Raw genomic sequence first — 27,961 nt, forward strand, 5'->3', positions numbered from 1 at the left:
TGACAGAAGGTGTTCTCATCCAAGATACTAGTGTTATTTGCAGATTGGTTGAGAAGATTATAGGGGTCCTTTCTACTATGCTACCTCATAGGGATCTTGAGGAGGGGTTTTTTGAGCAGAGCGCACAGGGACCTATCCAACTTACAGTCACTCAGAGTCAGAGATTGGAGCCATATGTTGATTCCCAGTTCAGCGATCGAGAGCCAGTAGCAGAATTTGGAGGTTCTTACTGGCATTATACGGTAGGGTACGCTCATCACTTTTCTTTTGATAGAGAGATAGAAGATTTTATTTCATGTGGATGTAGGTCGACTCCAGTTTCTTACCATCCATTATGGGATAGATTGGCACCATCTTTTGAAAATAAAATTGGTAGTAGCAAGTTACTCAGCCTGCAGCATTGACACACCCGGAGCAGTTTTTCAGAGATTGGATTTGATGGCAGTGATTCAAGTACCTATGGCTGTTGTCATATCTATAGTGCAGTTGGGTGTAGGTGTCATTTTGATAGGGGTTTGAGTTTTGATAGAGTTGATGTTTCAGTTGGCTTGAGTTTCACAGAATGTTTTCTTCTACCGACATTTACAGTTGGTTTTCAGATAATTTCATCAGAGTTGTCAGTTGTTTGGATGTTGAGTACAGTTTCTCAGATACTGGTATTGATGATTTCTCCACGGGAGTATGATGAGGATTGGGAGGACATACAGATTTACATTTGGGACCCAAGCATACTGATTGGTTTATGGTTCAGCCATTGCTTGGGGAGAAGCAATTTCAGGAAGGGCGGACTGTCATGTCCCCATTTTTGGTGACAGTTCGATTTAATTAATTTAATTAATCTGGTTGTCCAAAATAATGCATATTTTATAAGGACGACTAATTAATTATTTTAATTAAATAAATAGGTGATATTAAGTTAATTATTTATAAAGTTATCAAATAAATAAATATTAAAAGATAACTTTATATTTAATTAATTTAATAAAGTGACTTGGATCATAAAATATTTAATAAAGTTACTTAAGAGATAAGATCAAAAATGTTCTAGAAGTCTCTGGAGAAGATGGAGAGAAAAGAATAAATAGGCACCCCGGGGCTCCATTCGAATCAAGTAGTTGTTTATCTTCCTTTTGGTTTCAGATTGTGATTCAATCACAGGTGCATTGTGGAACCTAGGGTTTTTGCAATTGTCACAGTTGGCCATTGAGAACGATAACCCTCAATAGGTGCGCAATTTTGAGGGTGTGAAATATCATCTAAATTATTGCAGATTGGAGGTGATGTTACAGTCATTTCATCGGGGCAGAATCTGTGGCCAAGGGCCAACATTGGAGGAACATTGTGTGAATTATTTGTAGGATAGAGATAGCTGCAGTATAGAGTCGCCTTTGTTCTTTGTTAGCCAAGATTGAGGAAGAGGATCCATCCTTATTAGCGACGGCTGGAAGTGTATATATTTCCATCAGCAGTAATAATTGGGACGCATCATCCCTGGAGCAAGATCACAGGAGCCAGCTGGAACCATTAGGGTCTGAATTATATGCAAGTTTAGCTACTGGGAGAAAATCCTACAACAGGTGGGAACTAATATAATCTTTCATCTCTTGCAAATTCCTAAGACCCTCCAGCGAACTCCCTAGCCGAACATCCTACAGTAGATCTTAATATTCTATCATCAATTGACACATCATCAACGGCAACCAGTATTGTGCAGGCTTTGAAGTGGAACAACAGGACAAGAAGGTGTATTTTGCGGAAGACATAATAAGCACACGCAAGTGAACTTGAGTGAATGATTTAGAGTTATAATAAATTAGAATCAAGGCCAGTCACGGTAGAGGGATATACGGTTTGAAGGACTCACAGTTTCTTTGGAATCTTTGCCAGCTTAGATTTGGCAAACATGCAAGGGTAGATCGTGAAGTTGATACGCTTTCCTCTAGCACACACCACAGGGGAAACTCATTCGCGTCAAACTCAGATTGAAGACCATTAATCGTAGCGAGTTGATTAATAAGAAGTCGCATGCGGATTAGTTGCAGAGACAACATTAAGGATAAACAACTCCATCTACATTTGCCCCTGCGTTTCCTGACCCCGGCCAGTAGCGAACTTAGAATGGGCATTACTCAGGGAACATCGCAATTTTCATCTGAATCAAAATTATGACCAGTATAATAGAAGAAGGACGAAATCGAGACTGGTGAACCTCAGATACCCGCGATCCTCATATTGGTAAATGCATGAGACAGAGATAAGAAGTTGAGAGCTATCACATGTTCAGGTTTGAATCAACTCCTACTTCATCTGATTGAGAACTTGGCAGATGCAGTGGAAGGAGGAGTTCGAGATCAACATTTGGATATGTTGTTCTTGAGTGGGAATAAGCTCAGTGGTTGATGTGACATGGTATCATGTAATACCACAAACAATACTGGCCATGAGAGTTTTCAAATGATATTGCAATAAGGTAAATGAGTTGACAACGCAGCTTGAGAAATGTCAACCATTGCTAAATTCTGGAGCAAGGTACAATGATGCTACGGTCCAGGTCCATTATTGAATCATGGTTAAGCAATGAAACATTTGAATGTAATAGGACTTTCTCCCTGAACATTAAAGGTATGATTATATTTTGCATTTGAAATGTCTTGGTGAATTATGTGAGGAATTACTCCATTCATGACAAATCTCATAGTGTATTACTACAACTCTGATTACAAGGATAGAACTTGACATCAGTTTGTAACTAGTTCGTTAAACAACCTTGGGTGCTAACTGTTTGACGAAATGCCTAATCATTGAAGTTTTAGTATTTTGGTGTCTAAGAAGCAATAATCCTGTCGGGGATATTTCACTTCTATAAAAACTTTAGAAGAATAGTTGACAAATTGAGAAGACTGGGAATTCATTTGTGGATTCACCTTATCATGCGTACTAATAAGTGAAAGCATATGATAACAATTCAATTCATAAGTACTGAAGAAAACTACATTTCCAATAGACTCCCTAAAAAATGTAGTTAGGCCACCACAAAACAAACCTTGTACCTGGAAAATTATGCACCAATGAAAAAAACAAATAGTATCTTGTATAATGAAGGATACCCGTGAAGCATTTATATTGCATGTCTACAACTACATACCAAATAGTAACAATAATTTAACACCTTACCATTTCATTTCTAAGAGTTTGCAGTGCATAGTCCAGAGGCCCAGCATATATCTACTGATGCTTTTTCAATTGCCTGTTGTCATTCTCCTAAACTTGCAATCTACATTGCAAAACAAAAAATAGTCAATGGTATGGAGTCTAGAGTTTAATTTATATACATACAATAGATACAAAGTCTAGTTCTTGTTACCTTTATCAACTCTGCTAGGCACAGTATAAAACTTATTAATGCTACACCAAAATCTGTAGAAGGAACAACAATCAGAAGTTTGGGCTTGCCACTGCCAGGATCTCCTCCCTTTCCAAAGAACCACCATGCCAAATATGATTGCATCAGGACCATAGACATAAACTACACACTACAAAGAGGAAAAATTACATCAAATAGTCGCCAATATGCCTATGAAGATAAATCAATATGCCTACTTATCTAGGTATATCATTTTCTTACCAATAAAGGAGAATCTATTGAAAAAGGAAAAGACCACTTTTTACAAATTCACACAGGTATAAAACCATTCATTGTGGGAAAGTAGAAAGCAAATCTAAAGTACTAATGATGCAAACAAAAGTATCGAGCATCCAATCAGGCAATTCACCTTGAACATCTATCCAAGTTCCTCAACACACTCCATAACAAGTTGTTGGTGTGCTAAAACTTTTCTACTCTTCATAATTCTTATAATTGACACATCAATTGCATAATGTCTATCTTTATCCACATCCTCAATCACCTTTTTTTCCTCATCCACTATTTAAGCATTGGCCCTACATTAGAGATTTTGGTGCTTGATCATGAGATTGAGAAGCGTGAAGACAAGAACAATGAGACCGCAAGGTTCTCAAGGTTAAGCGCTCACCACTTTCTGAATAAAGGAAGCACCTTGCAGTCTACCAACCCACGTGAAGTACCCAATTAAGAGGAGCCTACTAGAGGGTTGGTCAAAACATTCTTTTTCATTGTTGAGATATTTTAGAAACCCAGAACCCCAAATAGAAAAAGCAAACAAAAAAATTCAAGACCATTTAAGCTTTACCCAATAATAATATCCCAAGAGTCCAAGAACAACATTTGACTACAAGGGTGGTGATGAGAAATGTGGGGCAGCATCCCTTCAGACCATATAAATTCTTCTACAGTTCATGTTTTGAATGCCATAAAAACCTAGAATTAACATTAGAATCCATGGTTTGAATAATATAAAGTCTTAGAATCAAAAAAAAAAATCCATGGTTTGATTGCTATGAAAACTTAGGACCATCACTAAATTTCATGCTTTGAATGCAATAAAGACTCAGAGTAGTCATATAATGTTTTGTAACTCAACAGATTAAATACATTGTAGTAATTACTAGTTGTGATGTAGCAAGATGTGCATGAACCTACAATGTTCATCATACCAATGGCAATCATCTCTTTATTGCCATCAATATTGTAGTTCTTGAACAGTGCAAAAGTTTTGCCAACTACTATTCCTTCCTGCACGAGACTCATTTAAATCAGCTAGAGGTAATAAATTACCAGCCAATGAACATAATTCAAGGGATTAGCTCTTACAGTGAGTGTGATGATGCCAATTATCAGTCCTGCCTTCACAAGGGTCTTTAAATATTTGGCCTCAAAAACAAAGAATTCAGCGATCAATGGGTTCAAACCAACTTTTAAGTGACCAACCTATTTCAAGCCACCCACAAAAACATTAGCAAAAGAAACATGCATTTTAGGACTAGAAAATCATGTTTAGAACAACAATTAGACATAATATCAAACAAATTGTTCCATACCCATCATGTTTCAAACTCGTTAAATAACTAGTATCTTTTGGGTAGTGATACTGAACATGTACAAGTTATAATAATAAGTGATTTGATAAGTGATTCATTCTACCATACTTAGACGTGAGTGAATTGAACACATTGTGCAAAAATGAATACAAGATAGTATAGAATAGTTGGTGATAGAAAATCATACAATATCAACCCTGTGTTTATCAACATGTGTAGCAAACACCAGCATGCTACTAAGAATTACAGATGTCAGAGGAGCAGCTACTGAAATCTAGAAGAGCTTAGGATTTTTCCTACTCCGTCAGATCAAGCCACAAGAATGAAAAAATAGATCAATACGATATCAGACATCAGTCATTCCATGTTGTTTCTTCTTGTCATTATGAAGGCTAGGTATTATATGGATAGAAAAATGAAAGAGAAACATGAAGTTATGTTATAATACTGACAACTTGATGAGTGATGAGTAGAAAAGAGAGAAAGCATATTCCAAGCACTATGGTCTCCCACCTCCACTGCACATCGATACAATTACAAGAAGACAATAACAATAAGTTGGCAATATACTTTATTCAAGAATGAATTCATTACTCCAGATGTATTCAAATCATGAGGTTGTTGATTCATTGCATATAAACATACCTTGTGATTTTGTCCCCATACTGATCTCATGGCAGATGCTATGTCTGTCTCTGTAGTAAAATGTTGAAGACCAAGAATGTCGTTTAGCTGTTGGAGAGAAACAACAATGGCTGCTCCAACCATGAAACCCATGATAGTTCCATGCAATAGAAAGTCTATAATGAATCCCAACCTGTTGTAAAATCATAAATGATTGGACACATACTATTAGTGACCAAAACCAGCTGTTTGGCTCCACTAAAAAAGATTCTAGTGTTGTCCATGAACTTTAAATAGTTATATAAATTAGTATGACTTTCTCATGCCATCCCAAATAAGTAGAATTACATAACTAAAAATAGAAATATGGGACTTGTTAAAACCATTGAATTACATGAGTTTTTAGTGCAAGCCTCCCACTCAATTATGTACAGTCACATGTATCTTCTCTATAAAAGAAGAATCCTATGAAGGACAGACATTGAGAGTCTTGCATAGTGACATTATTGCATTATTAGACATGTAAATCATCAACCTAAAAATGCCCATGCTTGCTTGAAAAATCCTAGCAAAGAATGTTGCAGTCAAGGCCAAGTGCAAAGCTAGTTGAGGATTTTTGTTGGGGAGACCTCCTTGGCAATCAATGATCCTATAAGAAGTGACACAATCACCAATGATCTGTAAGATGGTTTATAGCCTCTTCCAAATCACCTGAGAAACTCTGAGATTATAACAAATGCAAAAGGAAATCTATGTGATACCCTTCCAGAAATAATATATGACAGCCACTCTATAGATTCTATTAGCAAAGAGTTATACCATTTGACATTGCCTCAATTGCTTTGCCCTTGGCTTCTTGGGTAGAATCTCATTGCTCTTCAATTACTTCAACAGAGAGATTTCCCATATGTCAGTAACTACATATGTTAATTAAGGAGTTGATGGTAACATCATCAATCATGTAGAAGCTCCAAAAGCAATACTAACTCAGACTTCAAATGTACTATGATATACATATTTTAGTTTTCAATAGAAAATGTTATCAATCGAAGCCTTACTTTCTATGGGGAGTCATTGTTTGGTTCAACAACTCCTTCATTATCAAGTTCAATGTCTGATTCAACAATCTCATCATCACTGACATTTTCTTCTGGCACTTTTGGTGTAGCACTTGAAGTACCAAATTGTTCATCCAAATCTATATCATCATCACTTTCATCCTCGAAAGTACTTTTTTGGAGCACATTTTACAAAAATTCAATTTAAAAAACTACAAACATTTTGGATTCTCATGAATGTTATAATTCAAATCAGTATAAAACTCCATAGAAACTAATAAAATTGATTCAACACATGCTTGCTTTGTTACAATTCCTACCTGAAACTCCTTGGAATAACACTAGTGAGTTCTCAGGTGAGAATAAAGTTAAATATGGGAACCAATTTTTATTTAGAAAACCAACTAATACAATGCAAAATGTACACAAAAGAAAACTTCAAAAGCACAAATGCCAACAAAGATGTTTGGGACTCAACTTTGGAGTACAAATGTATGATATTAAGATATTTTATAAACTGTAATTCTAATATAAACCTTCTTGATCAATCATAATATGCTTGTTTGCCTCAAAAACACACAACTGAATCCTAATAGTAAGATCACAATTTGACTTCTTGTGTAAAATATCTCATACTTATCAAGCTTCAAATATCTTAATCTTTTTCTACTTTACTTCTTCCAGTAATGCTTGAGAATTAAATGGACCTTAAATGTTTCAATTTGAAACAAGTACAAATTTCCTGATATCTAAGTGTCCAAGTCATTTACTATAGTCTACACTAATGCAATGTCTTTGTTCCTCATATATTTTGCCTAAGAAATTAATTAAACTAACTAATTAAATATCAAATTGTCTTGATATTACTAATATTCTTTCATTCCATTACTGAGTTTCTTTCATTCCATTTGTCCCATATGATGATTATCGAGAATTTTCCAATAGAATTTAAAGGTTTTTTTTCAATTTTCAACGTCTATCCTTCTATAAGGGACTTAGTAAATTTGGACAAGGTCCTTTCTAGGTTCAAGTATTTTCACAAAGAGGAACATGAGAAGAATTTGGTCATTGAGGGGGGGGTTCCAAATACTTCTACGCTGTGAAAATAGTATTAACTATTTAAGTTATTACAAGCTCAACACAGTAACCACAAGTACACAGCTAGTTTGCTAAAGTCTTGATTCCCAATTAATGGGTTGCATTAAATGCAAGCATGCTGCAATTGATCTTAATATTAGCATTAGTAATGATTTGTTGTATTGAAATCATAGATTGGTGAAGCCAATGGCAAGAGCTGTTTATTAACAAATTTTTAACTGAAATCATGTATCACTAAAACCCATGGTAAAAGCATTCAAGTTACTAGATGAAACTTATTCTATGAGCCCGTATATTTGAGTTGCAGAGTTTTGCCACACAATCTTTCTCCATCATCATATATTGACCATATCAACTTCATGCAAAATTTATAAAACTGTGGTACTCGGTAAATAACATTCATTCCTTTGCATTTTCTTCATCTTCTACTTCATTCACATTGACTATGAATGTCATGCCCTAAAATTAACAAGACGAAACATGACTAATTTTTTTTTCAATTTAGTTTACTTATTATTATTATTATTAATTTAGTAACCCTAAATGGCCTCCAATAGACATATGTATATTACAACTAGATCATCAATGAGTTAGACATTCCTCCTACATTTACTCAGGGACACAAGAAATGATTATATTCAATAGGATATGTTGGATATTGATTCCTACTACTTTTAATTATAGAGAAAAATATCTTCAGATGAGGGCTTAGTTTAGTGAGGTGTAATTAGGAGTATTGTGATGCACTATTTTTTTTTAAATGGGCTTTAGACTTTGTGTTAGATCCTTTGGACTTAGTTTCACACTTGAATTGTAATCACATGAGTAGTTCATATGCCACTACCCTCATACTTCCTTCTAATCTAACATGGCATGTTCACATCACTAGTCATACTCACCTTCAACATGGTTCTCCTAACCTATATGTAGCTATTAACATTGGTAGTAAGTTAAGTTGCATTTATCTTAAAATGATGGTGAGGATGCTATATGTAATATGTCAATAAATATCCAATTTCTCATGTTAATCTTGGACCAACTAACACTCACTAACTGATACTAATTACTCCTCAATTGATCATTTATATGCTATCATAGCTACTATCAATTTATCTATGTCCATTCACAAATTATTATACTTGCCTTCATTAATACTTACAAACCCATGAATGATTTATTACTAACTAACTCATTCCCATTTGTACCACTTATTTTCTAACCATACTACATTAACACACTACCAATACATGTTAGTGAATACTTGCTAACTAGAAATCTATGTGAATTACTAACTAATAAATTTTTTTTTTAACATTATTACTTTGGCCATTTTCCTTATATCTTATAATTACTTTCTTATTTTATCTTATAATCATACTACCCTATAACATAATTGATCTCTTATAATATTCTAATCCCAATAATATTAGAATGTCCCATATCAACTACCCCACTAATAATATAAGTTTCAATTCCGAGTGTCAAGCTATCCTTAGATCCTAACACTAATCTTGACAACATCAAAATTAACATATGAACTTTACATGGAATTACAAATTCAAATTTTAATATAATGAGACCTCCCTTATCCTATGAGACTAAGAGACCTGCCACCCTATACTATCCATTAGTTTTTTTAATGCAAATTCTTTCCCCCATTAGAAGCCCACATACCTTTTTTTCTCTTTTCCCAAAGTGGGGTGACATGAGTCACATCCCCCTAGGACATCAAGTCAAGTGGCAGCTTGTCCTACAAGGAAATTTGACCATGGCATTAACTTCAACTTTTACACATTTCATGACTTTCCTTGTCCTCCCTTAACATGAGTTGGTGGGTGGAGAATGCAATTTAAAACCTTTCACTTTTTCCAAGTATTAGGCACCAAAGCATGAGTTGCTAACATGGTTTGTTGTGCCAACGTCAAGGACTAGCATCATTACCACATTAAGAAGGGTAGGCGTCATGTGGGGCCTCTGTCCCTTTTTGCAGATTTGACTTGCAATTTGTTTTTTTGTTTGGTTTTGTTTTTTTTTGCCACTATAATAAGGATGGCACCTAGGCATGCAAAGCTTTTATTATTATTAATATTTTAATTAAGCACTCTCTCTAGGAAGTGGACTTAGCCTATGTCATATCTACTTTAGTCTATTGCATTTACTAATACCTTGCATGGGATTGGATGGCTATTTCTTGAATATTTTATTGGTCTGTAATAGACCTAGGATTTATTTCTGCATCCCCATACAAAATCCAGAAAGATAAATGAACACCTACAACAAGTTATTCTTATGCTCTTATACATTCTATATTATTCACTTGATTTTCTTCTTTTGTAATCTAGGATACTCAGGATAAGTTATTGCAAGGATAATTTGGAGTTATTTATAAACTATAATTTGGAGTTATTTATAAACTAAATATAGTTCTAAAATTGTGATTCATTTAACATTCAAATATTAAACTTAATCTAATAGATATACATTTCATGACAAGGTTCTATATGGAACTATCTGAATTGTTCCTATCTATGCATTATGAAGTTTAGAAACTATTTTCTCAAGGATGAACATTATATTCTCATGCATATTTCAATTTGAATGTACTTTCACAATTATTATGCAATAAAACTAAAATGATAATAACAATCAACAAGAATAATCCTTTCTATGAATACTATCTCTTCTATGATATCAATTTTAGTTTGGAAAATCCTTTTGGTATATCACTCATAACATCCAGTATTTTAAATTCTTGAGAGATGTTCCTATCGAAGACAATGAGACAACTAAATTATTACAATGGATTTCTCTTCCATGATATTCTTATAATACACAAAGGTGATGAAATCAACATATCAAAATATACACAATGGAAATGCTTTTTACTACACATGGACACTCACAACCTTCCCAATTGGCAGTTAATTAAGACAATAATATCTGCTTACAATACATTCAGACTCACATAATAGAATGGAGTTTGCTCATAACCTCAACTCGGATACAACAAAGAATGTCTTTATCTCCTATGCACATGGAGGAACAATAAGAGCTCCAAATTTTCAAGATCATCCAATAGAGTCCTACAAATAAGAGGTAAAAATAATGAACCATGGAGGCTCACCTCCCAACCTAGGCCTCAAGGAGGCCACCCCCGTACTAGGGGAAACAAGGCTCAACCAGGATACATCCAAACATCATCACAGTAACATGAACTAACAAGATCACACATTTACAACCCCAACCAAGGTTTTCACAATGATTCACAAATGGAATCATACACATCAGGTGAAGGTGGGCTTTCAATTAGGAGACTTGCCATAACATACCAAATCTGCACTAACAATCTTCATGCCCTTTTTGGGCTTTCATAAAACAACAAATTTCATGCCCTTTCAGAGCTTCCACAAAACAAAAAATTTCATGCCCTTTTGGGGCTTTCACAACTTTCTCCAATCATACTACCATCAACTAAAGCATCCTTGGCATCTCATACTTCATAAACCTTCTTACTACATCATCATCTTTTTAATTTTATTTTTGCCCAAGCAGGTTATGAATGAATATGGCATACAATGGAGTCCATACTCCAAGGTTCTCAACTATATTTCAAGCCCAACTAACCCCTTCACCCAGGGCTTGCTCTTCCCTCCCAAGGGTGAGTGAAGCCCTCACACCCAATGCATCATTCAATCCACAACAAACAATCCAAGAAACAAAATCACATGCAAACTGACTCAATCAAACACATTCACATACCCAAACATTTACAATTTTCACACCACATACATCACATAAAACTTACAAGAATACTCTTACAAATTTCCATCTTTCAACTTCATGAGATGAGAGAAAATATGGCATGAAGCACTAACCTCCTAACAAACTATGGCTATGAGATGGTGATGAAGATCTCTTTTCTTCCTTGGCTCCCAAGCTTCTCTTCCAAAACCTACTTGTCTCTACCATTAGAGAGTGGGTGAATCATCACTAAGTTTTGCACAAGCTCCCTAACAAGGCCTCCACTTTCCTCCTCACCTACCCCTCTTACCTTCTTGTACCTTTCTACCAATAAGAACTTAACCAAGTGGTGTAATGAGGGAAGAAGTCATGTGACAACTTGATTTTCGAATTGGCTTGGAAATGACTATTTTTGAGGGTCTCTTAGGTCCCCTAGACCAACTTATGATTATATTTAAACCCCCAACCCATACTATTACCATGTGGGTAACTTATTTTCACAAAATTAACACTTGGAAATCACTTTAGGCTCTCTAAAGTTCCTATCAAATTATAACTTGAATTCCATCAAGAAGGTGACTCTTCCTAACACTCTCCAAGGTGGGTTAATTGATTTCATAATGAGGATTAGGCTTAGGTTAAGTGAGTTCATGCCAAAGAATCCTATTTGACATGTCATTTACACATAGACAATACAAGTGTCAAATGACACACACACACACACATAAAACACTTTACACATCACGATGACATGTCTCTAATTAATCATGCTCTCTGACTATAACACTCATGCACAATCACATTATGAAATAAACACAATAAAATGAGGTTTTGAATCTTCCAAAGATTCACATTGGCTTTACTGTGTTCACATAAGATTGAACCTTGTTTCCCCCAATTATCTCCATGGTTCAACTTTCCTGGTCACTTAACTTAAACATTAGTAGCCCAATAAAATAATATACAAATACATACAGATAAGTGTAGAATAAATCCAATGTCTCATTATTCATGTTATATATACGCTTAACTTCATCTAATCATTTTCGTTCTAAGTGCTATAAAGAGAAGCATTGGAATATCATATTCATTTAACTTTCATCTAAGTACATATATAATTAACTTTCATTTTATTCATATTCAAAACATTGCAATATCAATCATATGGGTATCAACATTTATCCTCCTTATCATAATGAAATTACCATTCTAAGTACTATCACCTTTCTTATAATCATTAAACCATTAAAACATATGAAATAGATTTCAGTATATATTTCTTAAGTGAAAGTCACTAATATGCAAACTTTTTAACTAGTATCCTTCAATCAAGTTAAACATATTGACAATCTTAGCAATATACCTTTATCACATTACAAGGAGTTTGTGTGTGAATTTCTAGGGTAAATTCCTCAAATTGTTAAAATGTTTCCATAATGATGTCATCATTATTTAAAACCAATTTTTTTTTAATGTAATCATTTCCTTGTTGTCATCATAATCTATGTTCATTGAGTCTCGTTTTCCATGTGGTCTTATCTTATTAACCTAGTGTTGTTGGATAGGGTATCAACCTTATGATAACCAAAATCTACCTTAGTCTCTAATAGGATCTCAGATCTCATAAATCATTGTTAGTAACAAAAACATCAATCATAACCTAATTAACTCCTAATCATATTTATTTCAATAGGATCTAAAGTAGGGTACTAGTATGGACCTTACAGTGAAAGTGTACTCTTGATCACACCCAAGCTATCAATCACACATGAAATATAGTGTATATGTCTTCTCTCCAAGCTTTGAAGGTGCAGTAAACCCAAGCTTGACTTTAGTCTTCCTTTGGAGCAATACCCTCTTAATGGCCAGTAGCTGATTGCTTTTTAAATCCCCAATTACTAGCTACCATACTTCTTCCTTTGCTTTGGGATACCTTGGTGCATCAACTGGACCCAACTCATGTCTACCTTCAAGATCTCTTTCTAGAGTGACCTGCACTATTACATTCTCTCCAGCCCTCACATCATCAGTATCAACTATTTCATATGCCAAATCAATGTTTGGGAAGTGATTACAAAAATGAGAAATGTCTAATTACTATGAATCTGTCATTTGTAACAATTCACGCCTTTCATCATCCTCCATCTCAACTAAATCAAAAATAGTTTCAATATTTTTCCCTAGATTTTCATGGCACTTTTTAACAAGTTCCTTGATGAAATGTGGAAGCTATAACAGGACAAAATCATGGTCCCAAAGACCTTGTGTAACCATTCAGCTCAATTCCATTGCTGCAAGAGCTGGATTGAACCAACCATTACCAGAAATAACATCCACCATAGCTTGAAGAAGTTGGTTAGCAGGAAGAAGCTCACTAATTTAGTGTTAGGTTTCCAACTATGACATGCCTTGAAAAGTGAGCTTACAACAATGCATTTGCCTTTACATGTGGATTGGTATATTTTGGTTTGTCAATAGCAAACTTTTGATGATTTATCAATTTTCTTATTGTTTCTTCTTCACCTAGCCGTATAGCTCTTTTAGCTTTAAGCAAGAATTTCAAGAAGCTCTTTTAGCTTTGTCTTTGCAGAAAAGGATGAGCTGAAGAGTTCAATGGTGGTATAGCTAATATAGTAGTAAGATCCTAGCATCCCTAGGTTCAAAGGAGAAAGATACATATAATCTTCTATGGCAACACATTTGCTTGATTCCAAATCGCTCAGCGTACTCTCTATAAGCTCAAAAAGGTGGTCTAACAAATGCATGTGGCTAACACCTTGAAGATTATAGTAATTCAGATTCTGTGTGAGTCTTTGATAGAAGAATGTCCAAGTAAGATAGTCTACAACATCCTGCTTACTTTCAATAGTGCCCACGACAACTTCAGCATTGATATAATCATGGAGAAAGTGATCTAGATGACTCTCCACGAGAAATGGCTCATATAAGGATTTTTTATAATATTGTTTATGAGGTGCGTGGCATAAAATTACACACTTTCTAGCATTATCAAGAAGAGGTCTACTAGCATGGCCCATTATTTGGAGAAGATCAATTATAGGATAGTCTGTGTGAGCATTTTCCTGTCCATCATAATACTATATACCCATGACAACAACCAAATGAGTTGACAAAGACAATCCCCAACTCATTGAATTGCTTGCAATGCACACCTGAATTACCCCTGCACTGAACAACTGGGCTACAAGTTGTTGTTCTACCAAAGTGAACATTATGATGAAAATGTTTTTATTGGGTTGATGATAGCATTAAACAATCATAGTTCAAAGTAAAGAAAAGAGAGAATCTAAAACTAGGAAAGAACTATAGATTTGAGTAGATTTTCCTCAAGCATTATGATTAAAAAGTTTTTGTTAATAATAGAATTGAACAACCCTAGCTCAAAGTAAATAAATGAGAGAATCTGAAACCATGAAAGAATCCATATAGATTTGAGTAGATTTCTTTTGACCCCATCATAGTTAAGTTGTTCAGCTCACATATAAGTTATTTACAGTAATTAGAAAATCAACCTCTAGTGCTATGACCAATACCCTACGACCAAAATTTTGAAGGAACAATAACGTGCAATTAGACTTCTTGATGTATAAATTGGGTCTTTAAAAAATCAATTTCCTTTGGGGAAAGTACTTATTTGGTTTTGAATACTAATGTCATGGAGTTCATTTCAAATCATATAGTGTCTTTTCAAGTGACATACCATGTGTTCCTTTTCTTTTCTAACAAAATTGGGTTTTTAGATCTTCATTTAGGAATGTACTTCATATCTATTTGGTGGATATTCCAACTATGATTGGAAAGAAGCGCTGTCAACATTCTAATCATAATTATCTTTGCAACTAGAGCAAAGATTCCTCAATCTTCAATTTGTTGCTCTTTAGCTACTAATCTTGCTTTGTTCTTGTCAATTAAAACATTATTTTGAAACTTGATCTTAATACTTTTTATAATCAATGGCTTTCTTTCAAATGTCTATCTCTCAACTCAACACATTTTTTCATTTTTCTTTCCTTCTTGCTTCATCATAAATACTTGGTTCACAAGCGCTTATGATGTTCTTCTTGCTAAGATTATGAAGTGGACAATGACTTTCAATCTAGATAATCAATTTATTCTCTTCCTTCTATAGATTCAATGGGACTTTCAGAGTTTAGTTCAAATTTTTTGGGTAAGTGTGATGATATGTAGTGCACTATAAATTTTCTCTTCAATGAAAGGATTAGCACCTATAATTTTCAAATAGTTATCAACCAGAACTAGCTGACAATCTAACCTTAAAAATACATTTTATGCCAAATTCCAATCATAGTTAAAGACATTTAGCTATTGGAAAATGGCAATATTATGTCTTATTTCAGATATGCAATAAAATGGGCAAGAAATGTGGAAGAACGTTAAGTTTTTATCCACCAAAACATGAGTAAAATTGTATAAACTGAATGTATTTTTAAAAATAATGTCAATTCCCTTCAAAAGAAATATTTTGCATGCAACTTACTTACTGAAGATGTTTCAAGTTCAGCAACTCTTTAATCATAGGATCCATAATAGTTGGAAGCTTTAACCTATCTATCAGTTGTGGCTTGGCCTACAGCAACCAAAAATTCATTAGTATATGCATCTCAACATTTAAAAAATACATCAAGAAATTCAAGTCAGTTACAGTCTATAAATTAACTGGCATTTTTTTCTTCTTTAACATATTCAATAATCAAGTACAAGGTTTTTTAGTTTGGACTCTACCCTGATGAGCATTGCTAATCAAAGTTATAAACTTCTTAAGGCTTCGAATGAGCATGTCAAGATCCTTCTTGGTAAATTGGAGAATTCTAATGAGGATAGAGCCATTATCCAGCTCGCTGATCACATTGCTCATCATGCAACAAAGAATCCTATTGGACTAAGTAGAAGGACTAAAGCCAGCTATAAAAGAAAATAGTCTTTTGTGGCCTCTAAGGTTAAAGAGCTGAAGAAAGTGGCAGAGAATATGAACAAGCTCGCATTGGAAGCAGCTGAGCTACTCAAAAATCTTGGGTAGCTATTTTTCTGTGATTCTTCTCTATGTTTTGTTGTCTTGGGTCTTTGTATTGGGGAGCTTGGCCCATTGCTTTGTTGTCATCATCTCTGGTTGGCTGGCCTATTTTGTTTTTGTTATGTTTCTCAGTTAGTACTATAATTCTGCCTATCTTTAGCACTATTTTGTAAAAGGTTTCAAGATCCCTTTAAAAACTTGTTTTCAAGTAATCCAAAACATATTCAACAATCAACTCACTCCCTATAAACTACAATATATTTACATATTCAACAATCAACTCACTCCCTATAAACTACAGTATATTTTATAAGTTTTTAATTTTACTGGTAACACCACTGCGACATGTGCCTTGGTATCACATGGACTAAGAGAGATTAGTCCTTGTGACTTCATGCTTTGCCATTGAAAGCACTCACATTTATAACAATAGTCTTAAGACCAATGACACCAATCTCCTTCAAAAATATGTTAGTACTCTTTCTTGGCAACTAATACATTGAATTTCATAAGCTAAAACATAAAATGATAAAGCATACCCATGTAACAAGAGATAGGCCTCCTTCTAGCATTGATTTGTCTACAAGCTTTCTTCTAGTAATCAATTCCAATAGAACTACTCCAAATGCATAGACATCACTTTTTTCCATCAATTATCTTCTCATTGGTTACACAAAGATAATTTTTCCATTGGTTGTACAAATAAAATTATCTAAGTAGAGGTGAATCAATTTCATGGGGGCATTTGCAGCATAGAAAATTAATATTAATTATATCTATTTTCCTAGGATGTGATTTTTTTGGGAAGCGGATATGCCATAAGCATAATTTGAAAGCTTAACCTAGTATTTGAGGCATACCATCTACAAGGTATTCGGAAGCTACATATCCCAAGGTTCCCAAAACTTGAAAAAAGTTTTTGTCCACAACTCCTCGAACTGTTATAGCAAGACCAAAATCTAAAAGTTGCATGCCATATTAAATAGGCAAGACTATTATGAAACATACTTTCTATGTGAAAATATTCCCATACAATCAAATTTACTTACTTTGGCATTGTAGTTTGCATCAAGGAGAACATTTGATCATTTCAAATCATAGTGAATGATAGATGGATCGCAGTGCTTGTGCAAATGCTTCAGCGCTCTATAATATTTAGGGCATAATGACTCTAGATTCTATTGCACTGTCTTTATTTTTACAAAAGAAAAACATGGAGAATCTGCTCTTGGCTCAAATCATTATCACTATTGGCTCAATCCATTTTCATTGAAACTAAATGAATAGGCATCAGAAAAGAGATAAAACAATGTCAAAACAAAGGATGGTCTATTTAGAAGTTTTAACAGCCCATAATCATTTTAGGAGGCTTATTGAACCTATTTAGAATTGAAAGTGAATAAAAATGGGATAAGGTTAGGAATTGAAAGAGAATAATAATGAGTATAGAATCTCACTTGAAAACAAATATAACTAAAGATTTAATGTGATGAAGAAGACTGGAAAAGAAAATGCCAATGAATAGAGCAAATCAGGATGTAATGATTGTGTGTGGACAAAAATACAATCAACCCATTACTCTTCCCATCAAAATAAATTCTAAACAAACCCTTGTAACCGCTTCTCACTATTTTTGTTAACACCACAATGAACAAGAAAATTGACTATGTGGAAAACAAGAAAACTCTTTGACAAGAATCTGTCTCGAGACAAAAAAAACCAAAGCTATTATGTGTTTTCCATAGCTGCATATATTTGTTTTAAGTATTTGTTGTTGCATCAAAAATTTGAACTATTAATGTCAGATAGAAATGGTAGATTTATTCTAATCCATGGCATGAATCTTAAAAGAGGCATTGACATGTTCTAACATGGTCATGTTGGTTATCTTGAGACCTTAATGTCTTATTACATCAAATGTTCTAACATGGTCATGTTGGTTATCTTGAGACCTTAATGTCTTCTCATGCCTTCAACCTTGACCTTGATGCTCCTGCATCATTCTCCCAAGGATCAAAGCAATCCAAGTCCCTTTGGATTAGTAGTCTTCTTCCTTTTCTTCCAGTCTTTAAGTACTCCATCATCAGACCCTGCAACTAGATTTTACCCTCTGCTCTTTGTCCTCATGTACCTACAAATAAATATCTTAGATTTATGCCATGTGTTCCATCCTTCAACTATTATCATGATATGCCCATGGTTTGCACCATAATCACCCACAGAATAACCTTGCAATTCTGCAATAAGGCACATAACTTGTTGAAGGTTTTGCAAATGGCATGGCAAGCTAAGAAGGCTTAATCTTGGGGAAAATTTTATGGTCAAGGAAAGTTGGATCATCACGGAATTGAGTAGGCAGACCTTCTAGGAAGTTGCAATACTTCAACCTTGTAAGTGTCACCTCAATGCAATGGGTACTAAACAAACAATTTAAGTTGATGAGAAATGGTTGTTATGAATTCAATTTGTAAGTGTCACCTCAATGCATTAGGTATTAAACAACAATTCAAGCTGATGAGTATGGGTTTTTATGAACCACAACTCATGAATTATGCATTAAGTCCATACCTGTTGTTTATAGTGACTATGGGTTTTTTTTTAAGAACATAACTGCTATTTACAGATAGTAAGTTTCTATATCCTCTAAGAAATTTGAAGCAATGAGCCAAATTCACACGGTTGAAGATGATCATTGTCCCCTCAAAGCGCCCCTGTTTGATAAATTTTTGCATTGAAATATGATCTAGAAAGGGCCTTTCCACATAGTATGTTGGCACTATTTGGTAATCAGCGATCATGTGGTTATTGCAAAGAGGCTAAGGACCAAACATGGAATCATGGAGATAGTGCACAGATGTACAAAGAAAATACAAGAAACATCAAAGAGATTGTTAACTGTTCAATGGCCTTAGTAAAGACAAAGCTTAGCACTTGAAATGCATAGTGTAATGGGATTAGTAAGATATCAATTTTTTTGATAAAATGCCCAAAACAGAGCTTGGAATGCTGATTGATGGACATGCATATGGAAAAGCATGATATGTAATGTTTTATGTCAAAAATGGCTTTGACTCTATTGGCTCAGTGCATGAGATACACCTGCAACTTCTCTACACAATCAGCTTGCTAAGAAATGTTTTAATCCAGATGGTCAAAACATGTACAAAGAACATGAATTGTTTGACTAAAGGCATTCATGACATTGCTGTCAATGGGTCTCTATGAAAGGCAAAGAAAGGATACCAATTCATTTAACAAAGTCCCAAATATCATACTCCCATCACAATTCAATTATGAAATATAACATGCAACACCATGTCTGATTAGATTGCTTCAAGGAGATATTTGATCAGGGGTGAAATGAATGATCGCACCTAGTGTGCACATTATAGAATAGAGATAGTCTTGTGAAATATAAAACTAAAAATAAAATATGCAAATCCACTAGGCTTAAATTGGAACTATTGACTTACAACTCCAAAACACATCTTCAAAACACTAAATGAATATTAGAACTATAGGCTATGGTTGGGTAAATTTTACTATAGTGCCAAGTCACAAATAACAAAAAAATATTGTTACTTTTGGGCTTTTTGAAAAAGGGGTGGGGTATGTAAGTAAGGGTGCTTAAATTGTCTCGTAGAGCATGCATAGGCAAATTTCAGTTGTGGAGACATCCATTCCAAACTATTTTCTTTATTTTCGACTAACCTATCTAGATTGCTAAAACTCAAAGCTCCTAACCCATTATAAATAGTTACCCATTCCTATCTTAGAGCTCATAACTCAAAGTTCATCCATACATTCTAATTCTACCAAACGATGTTAAGACGCTAATAAGGCCAAATACATTATAGACAAATTAAGCAATAATTTTTTCTGTGTGAGCAAATACCTAGGATGGATCATGGAAGTAGTTGGACAACCACTGACCCAATACTCATCAAACATAAAGATCCAAAAAGTAAGCTGAATTTAAAAACTAGGATGATAGGAAAACCTACCGATCAAGAGAGAGGTAAAAAAATTAGTTTTTTGCATCAATGATTTACACGTAAGTTTTAGGAAAAGCTTAAGTGAAGTAGATTAGACATTCATAAATTAGTTTTTTAAGGATGTTTCTTGAATAATTACTATACGCAAGAAAGTTAAATTGCTATCAACATGAAAAATGGGTTGTAGACACTTGATGGATTTCAAACTGTAGGATTCAAATTATAGCTAAGGATAATCATCAATGCATCTGCTATCACTATCACAAATACACACCATTGACTATATTTTACATTCAAGCTTTTCCTTGTGTGAGAAAGCCAATCTACAGTATGGATCTGTCGATAAAATGTAATAGTAAGAGTTCTAAAGTAACTGACACAATCTTGACGGAGCATAAATTTTGCCTTATAGTTGCCATTAATGTTGTTTGGTAACATCAAAATAATCCTGCTTCCTTCTAAAGATACATACAACTATCTAAATTTAAAAATAGCCACAATTAAAAACCTACTTATTAAAACTAACTTGATAAATTTAAGACTCAACTTTTCAACTTATCTACAGTTCATATGAATATCAGGATTTAACTGTGTAATTTTAGATGTAGTCAAGAAGTCCCTAGATCTAGAATCTTAAGAGCCAAGGAACAAATTCATTTCTAGAGCACCTCGTTTGAATCAATACAATGTTAATTTTAAAAAGAAGTGTAGAACCTAATGCTATAATAAAAGGGTATGTGAATTTCATTGTTGAATTGAGAAGTAAGTCTATTGTGCTTCTATTTCTAGGAGTTATGGGAACCCAGTTATTAAATCCATATTATATTGAGGCTGCCTATGATGATGAGGCTAAGACAAAAGAGCTAAAGCTCATAAAGAAGAATAAGAACTTGAAATAGTGAGAGGAGGAACTAAATACAGCATCTTGGTTGTACTTTGAAGACCACCCAAGGGACAAGTTCCATACTCTCTCAAAGTTCGCGGAGTCTTGCTAGGACAAGGCATCACTGTTCTTATAGACAATGTAGCCACACATAGCTTTCTTTATTAAGGATTGGTGTCTAAGAGGGGCCTTGCATATTTTGTAAGCACACAATAATTATGTTTATTGATACTAAGCTTTTTTTGGAATATGGTGGTAGCTGTCAGTTTTTACATATATGAAATGTGTAACTTTGATTTTACAGATATTACTATCTGAGGGCATCAGGTTGGGGATGTCCTAATCATTTTACAAGCTAGGCACAATGGGAAGGGGACTTTTCATTCTCATCCCCATTAGTAAAATAATATTGCAATTTTAGTTATAAATTTATAATGGTCAACTAAGCTGTTATAATAGACTTCAAGAATATTCTTTATTCTTTAAGTTGTCATCTTTTCTTAGTTTTCAATCTTATCCTTATTGGAGAACACGGAGTTGATAGAAATGCTTTATTACAATTTCCTTCCACAAGCATTTTCTAGAAATTTTTAAATTTTCAAATCCTCCATACAATATACTACTGTAGGTATGCATCTCTTGCTTGTGTGTTGCTCTATGGAGAGAGATTTAATTCTAAGTGACCATGAATAGTAAAATGATAACACTTTTATAGAAAATAGAAATAATATCCAAGCCACTTACCTTGGGATTGTACTCAGCATTCCTAGCCTGAAGAGCTATAGCCTTGAGATCCAATTTGCAATCCAAATTTACAGTTGACATAATGTTTTTGTGTATTTGTCCATTGAAGGCACGTGCATCCAACAAGAAAGATACAATTAAATTTTGAAAGAAACACAAGGAAGAGTATCTTTGAAATTAGAGCAATCCATTGATTAATGTAGATAGCAATATGGCTTTATTAAATTAAAAAAAATTATCCTCTACATATGTACATAACATTTTACAATGTAAATTGACATAACATTATCCTCTAGGTGATAGTTTGCAAGTTATTAGTTAAGACATTTGCAGTGGTATCAAAGTTGTGATCCCGTCAACCAGTGAATAATGCAGAAAAGTTTAAGACATCTAAAAAAACAAAATAGGGTGGATTTTTTTAGAAGCTAATTGAAATACCAAGGAGCCAACATAAAATGATCAAACTATTTAAAATAATATTGCAGCTTCAGAGTAATGCAAAATTCAAATCCAGTTAGAACATCATAGAAAGAGGGAAGCTCATCTTCAAACAACAAACAAATTGTTAGTCCCACGCCAAAACCTAGCAAACCCAGGTTCTCAAAAAAGGATGAAGAAAAAGCCTAAGATAACCATTAGCACATGAGTTTGTGTATGCATCTTGCAAATCAGAACAAGGGTAGGTAAATTTCCAGCATTGCTATAGATTAAATATGTTTCCTTCTTCTTGATAACCCTTCTGATATTCTTTTGTATTTCTACCTACAACAACTAGGTATACACTTTTGATATTCTTTTGTATTGCTTCCTACAACAACTAGGTATACACTAGTAGAGGCAGATAGTAGTGGGTTGGAGAAATCTTAGAATCTATGACAATGGTTGTGCTCAACCATTTTGGTTTGTATTTTCCCGTTTAGAGAATGTTTATTTCTTTGCTTGAAATGGTTTATATATGAGTGTGAATCATTCAAATTTCCTCAGTTAAAAAGATACTGAGTGAGTGTGTAAATTGGCTTTACACCTTCATTATACCACCATTTTTTATATGCAATCACTAAGAATATGCAACTTCTTTGCAATCACATCCATGATTCTTGACCTAACCCTAACATTTCTTAAGGAAAAAATTATAGTACTTTATAATGTTTTGTTTATGAAACCATCTTGTTCGTATCTACTTGCTGACCATGGTAATCTAGATGAAACTAAACATTGACAATTTGTGTTACTCCTCTATGTTACCGTGTTACTTAATAAACCCATTTCTAGCAAAGATGTCAAATGTATACTTGAAACCAACATATGCAAAATGAAATTTAACCCAAGTGAAATTGGTTTTCATGGATGTAAGCTGCATTCATCTAAAAGAATTAGACTCATTGCATTGCCAATTGTGAATATATCCTGAAAATATCCATTTCTGTCAACAGGCAAGTGTGTTACAATGGCTTCAAACTTCAATCTATTTGTCTCTATTGAGGTCTTTTTGGGGAATTTTGTGACAAGAACATTTTTGTATCCATTTTGACTTATTTCTAAGGAAAAGAACAAGACATCACTTTTTGAAATGAATGCCTGAGCATTAAGGTATGAGCATTACAGTATGAGACAAATGCGCTAATTTTTGTGATATGTGCAAGCTATTGCAGAACAATGAAATATCAAGTCCACTTCCTGAAGAATTTTTGTAAGGCTCTACTCTTTATCCATATTTTATTTTCCATTTGGGTTCATCTTATGCTAGGTTTTGTTTTAGTATTTAACCTGTATGCCCCATTTTTAGAGATTTGTCCCACAATAATCTGACTGGGCCAGTACCCATGACTCATGCTTGAACCGTCATGTATGAACAATCTTCCCTCTTATGCTATGTGGGAATTATGTTTCACATGTGAATGCATTTTTGCATTAAAATATAACTAATATTTAGATTGAAGTGCTAATTCTGGGGTTTGGGTGTTTGGAATTTGCCAGTATCAAAGGAAATCCTCTGCTATTTGGAGGTACTGTGCGGAATTGTCTTAGGGAGTCTCCAGCACCCATGGATTTTAAAGTGAATTCATGAGAAGGTGAGGTTATTTCTACTTCTTCAATCTTTTCAATCTGTATTTGATTTCCTTAGCTAAATAGCTCTTTTATAGGTATGGTACTAGCTGGAGACTCTAGAAAACATAAAATGGTATAGTCTCATTCAATGTAAGTCTAGGCCTCTTATGTTTAATGGGTTTTGGAGTTCAGATTTTCTTGTGGTGGAGACAAAGACACAATCAACAGGTTTTCTTACTTGGGAAAGATCTTACAGGAGACAAATGCTCACACCTTAACTTTGGTCCCAATGAATTTTCCTTCAACACTTTGAGGTTATCCTCTCCATAACAATCCACCACGCTGGACTAATCCTTCCCACAACTAGAAGATTTTTGTTTAGGTTGCCCTTTACCTCTCTTGACAATCTCAAAGCTTGATTGTGGCACTTGAGAATTGCTTGGGGCAGACTTTAGTTGCAAAATCCTCTGAATTAGTACTAATGAATCTATAGAGAGGAAATTACCATATTTTCTCTGATTAATAAATACAGTGTAAACAAACTTTTACAAAATCAAATACTTTCTCTCCTAATGCAATAATGTTTGGATTTTCTCTTGTTAAACATGCTAAACAAAAATTTGTGATAGAATCAAAATATTGAGCACTAATTTCAGAGTTTCTTCATCATGAACCTTCAAATATGATTTGATTTAAAAAATTATAGACACTCAATTAGGTAATTTCACGGGAGCTTAGGATTTCAAGAGAGGAACAAGAACAGAAGCTTCATGAGGCTATGGTGAAAAAGACTAGAGAATGGGACAAATCAAAATGTGAGCTTGATTCTAGAATAGTAGAATTGGAGCAGCTACTAAATGAGGCAGAAGCAAGAAGTAATGCAGCATCCACATCTCTTTAGTAAAATTCAAAAGCATTATCTGATTTGCAAGAAGCCAGAAACTAATTTGAGTCTGAGGCTAAAGTTCTTCAAACTAAACTAGGGATGTTAGAAAGTAATAATGTTGGCCTCAAATATAAACTTCATATGCTTAACAAAGAACTGGGTATAATAATTGATGAAAGGGATATTAGTAAGAAATCTACCTAGGCTTTTAGCAAGCAGCAAATAGAAATAGTTAAGAAAGTTACCAAGTTAGAGGCCGAGTGTTAGAGGCTAAGAGGTCTACTTTAAAAATGATTACCAGGGCCTACTACATTGGCTCAAATAAAACTTGAAGTAGATACTGCTGGAAGGGAGTCTGGGGATATCAAATTGAGGAAGTCACTTAGTAAGGGTGTTGGTTCACCACGTTCTTTAGTAGAGACATTAAATGATAGACACAAAGAACATTCTCAAAAAGCAACTAAATACCATACAGGAAAAGTGTGGGCAATAGAAGAAGAGAACAAGATGCTAAAAGATGCTCTCTCAAAGCAAAATGGTGAGCTTAAGACTTCTAGAGTCATGTGTGCTAGAATAGCTACCAAACTCTCCACTGTTAAACAACAGTTGGAATCTTTGAGGCGAAGGCAAGGAAAACCTGCACTTGAGTTGCATTTGGAAGGATCAAGAAATGAAAGCACAAGCAGTCCACTAAGCTTGTCTTCCATTTCTAAGGACAGGAATGATGGTGACCCTAGTGTAGAGTCATGGGCTTCAGCACTGATTGCAAAGCTAGATCATATCAAAATGGAAAAGTTCATTGGAAAAGCTAAGAAGCTCAGTGATGTGTCCAAGGTAGATTTGATGGATGATTTCCTTGAAATGGAGAGATTGGCTTCCATGGATTCAACTGGATTGGATCAAGCAGAAGTAGGAAATTTAGATGAAATAATTGACAAGAATGTTTTAGGAAGTTTTGATATTTCATCTAATCAAGAAGATAGAGCTTTCTTAGAAGAAGCTCTTGCACAAAAAGAATCAAAGCTTCAAACTGTCAATCAGGAATGCTCTGAGTTGTTAAAAAAATGAACCATTTACAAGAAAATCTAATTATTCTGCAAGCTAGAAACACTTGGAATGAATCTGCCCTAGTTAATCTCAAAGAAAAGCATGATATGATCCTTGCTGTTGATGTTGAGGGTGCAGACCTGCACAAAATACTAGATGAGGTCAAATATGCCATGGCAATAGATGCTGAAAGTACTAGAGATTCTCAGACACATATCTGGCCTTCTATGAAAGCTAACTTCACTTCTCATTCAAATACTAGGATTAGAATAAGTTCTATTGATGTAGAGTTTGCAACTGCTATTGTCAGCGTTGTTCATTTCTTACAATCTATAGCCCAAGACCCTGAAAAGACTCAAAAATTTAAATCATCAAATACTGATAAACTAGTTTTTAGAATTCATGAGTTTTCTTAGTTAGTGGATTACTTTTTATAATGCAAAGAAAACATTACAGAGTTAATTGTTGAACTAATATCTTTGTTATCTCAATTTAGAAAAATGTTTGCTCTTAGTTTCAGTGAAATCTTCCAAAATGAAGCCATAGATTTTGGCAACCAAATGCCCAACCTGATGCAGTCTAGTTTTCTTCATAATTCAATTAGTACAGATAATTTCACAACACAAGAAAGTGCTCAGGATCTTTCAGGAGAAGAAAAGGCTGATAGTCTATGCTTTCAACTAGTTGGTAGAAATTTATACATAATTAGGAAGCTTAACAGCATTCAAGTAGAAAAAACATCTTTGGAATCTGAGTTGAAATCCTAGGTAAGTAGAATTGGAGAGTTAGAAGAGGAGCTTATGTGCTTCAAGAGTGAGAATGCAAATCTAGAAATAGTCTTTGCTGCAACTAAAGAGGACCTTGGACACACACTATATCAGATTATTGAGTTAAAAGAGGAGCTCATACGTCTCAAGAGAGAGGATGATAATCTGGAAGGAGTCTTCACTATAACAAAAGAGAAGCTTGATCACACCCAGCATCAAGTTACAGAGTTGGAGGAACAACTTACACATTTGAAGAGTGACAATGCTAATCTAAAAGGTAGTCCTAGCTACAACTAAAGAGAAACTTGAACACACAGAAAGTCAACTTACTAAATCAGAACAAATGCTAGCAAACTTGCAAATGCAGCTTGAATTTGCTAAGGAATTAAACCAGTTATTAGAGAATGAACTAGCAGCCATGATTTCACATAAATCAGATATTAAATCTCAATTCAAGGCAACAAAAACTGAGATGAAAGGGTTGTCTGAAAAAGTGGATGCTTTGGAGTCAGAGCTTTAGGAGGAGTGCATGCAATGCAAAGATTCCATTACCAAGTGCGAGGTTTTAGAGGAGCAGTTACAAAGGTTTGTAAAATGCTTCAATCCTATTTCAAATATACTAGCTTGATGTATATTTTAATTTCCTAAGATATGTTGAGTTCTATCTGATTTTTTTTATAACTTCTTCAGCATGCATGTATTCAGTTTCAGACCTAGGGTTTCTGAACTAATGTGAAGATGTTTAATTGGATACCAAGAAGGAATAATTTTTTGAGTATTCCTAAAGTTTTGTATCAGAGGAATAAAGTAGAAAGAGATTGGTATTAACCAGCCTACTTGGAACCCCTCATATTTAATCTATGTTCTTTTCTTATTTGCTAAATATACAAATCAAAAGTATGCATATATTACTAATTTGTGCTTGCTTTCTATTTATTCTCCATGCTAACCAATGTAAAGTTCATGGTTGAAGTACACTGTCATTTTCTATTTTATCATCACAATGAGATTTAAACTATAAGATTTAGCATGAAGATCTGCTTGGCATGAAGCCATG

At 34.2% G+C, this 27,961-nt stretch overlaps 1 pseudogene; it reads left to right on the forward strand.

Moving 5' to 3' along the window:
- Window positions 1-77: 77 nt before the first annotated feature.
- On the forward strand, window positions 78-27,532 carry LOC149531774 (uncharacterized; annotated as a pseudogene).
- The last annotated feature ends 429 nt before the right edge of the window (window positions 27,533-27,961 follow it).

The sequence above is a fragment of the Cupressus sempervirens genome, chromosome 11 (assembly GCF_028749045.1).
Source record: "Cupressus sempervirens isolate cs-2001-9-10 chromosome 11, ASM2874904v1, whole genome shotgun sequence".
Taxonomy (NCBI): Eukaryota; Viridiplantae; Streptophyta; class Pinopsida; order Cupressales; family Cupressaceae; genus Cupressus; species Cupressus sempervirens.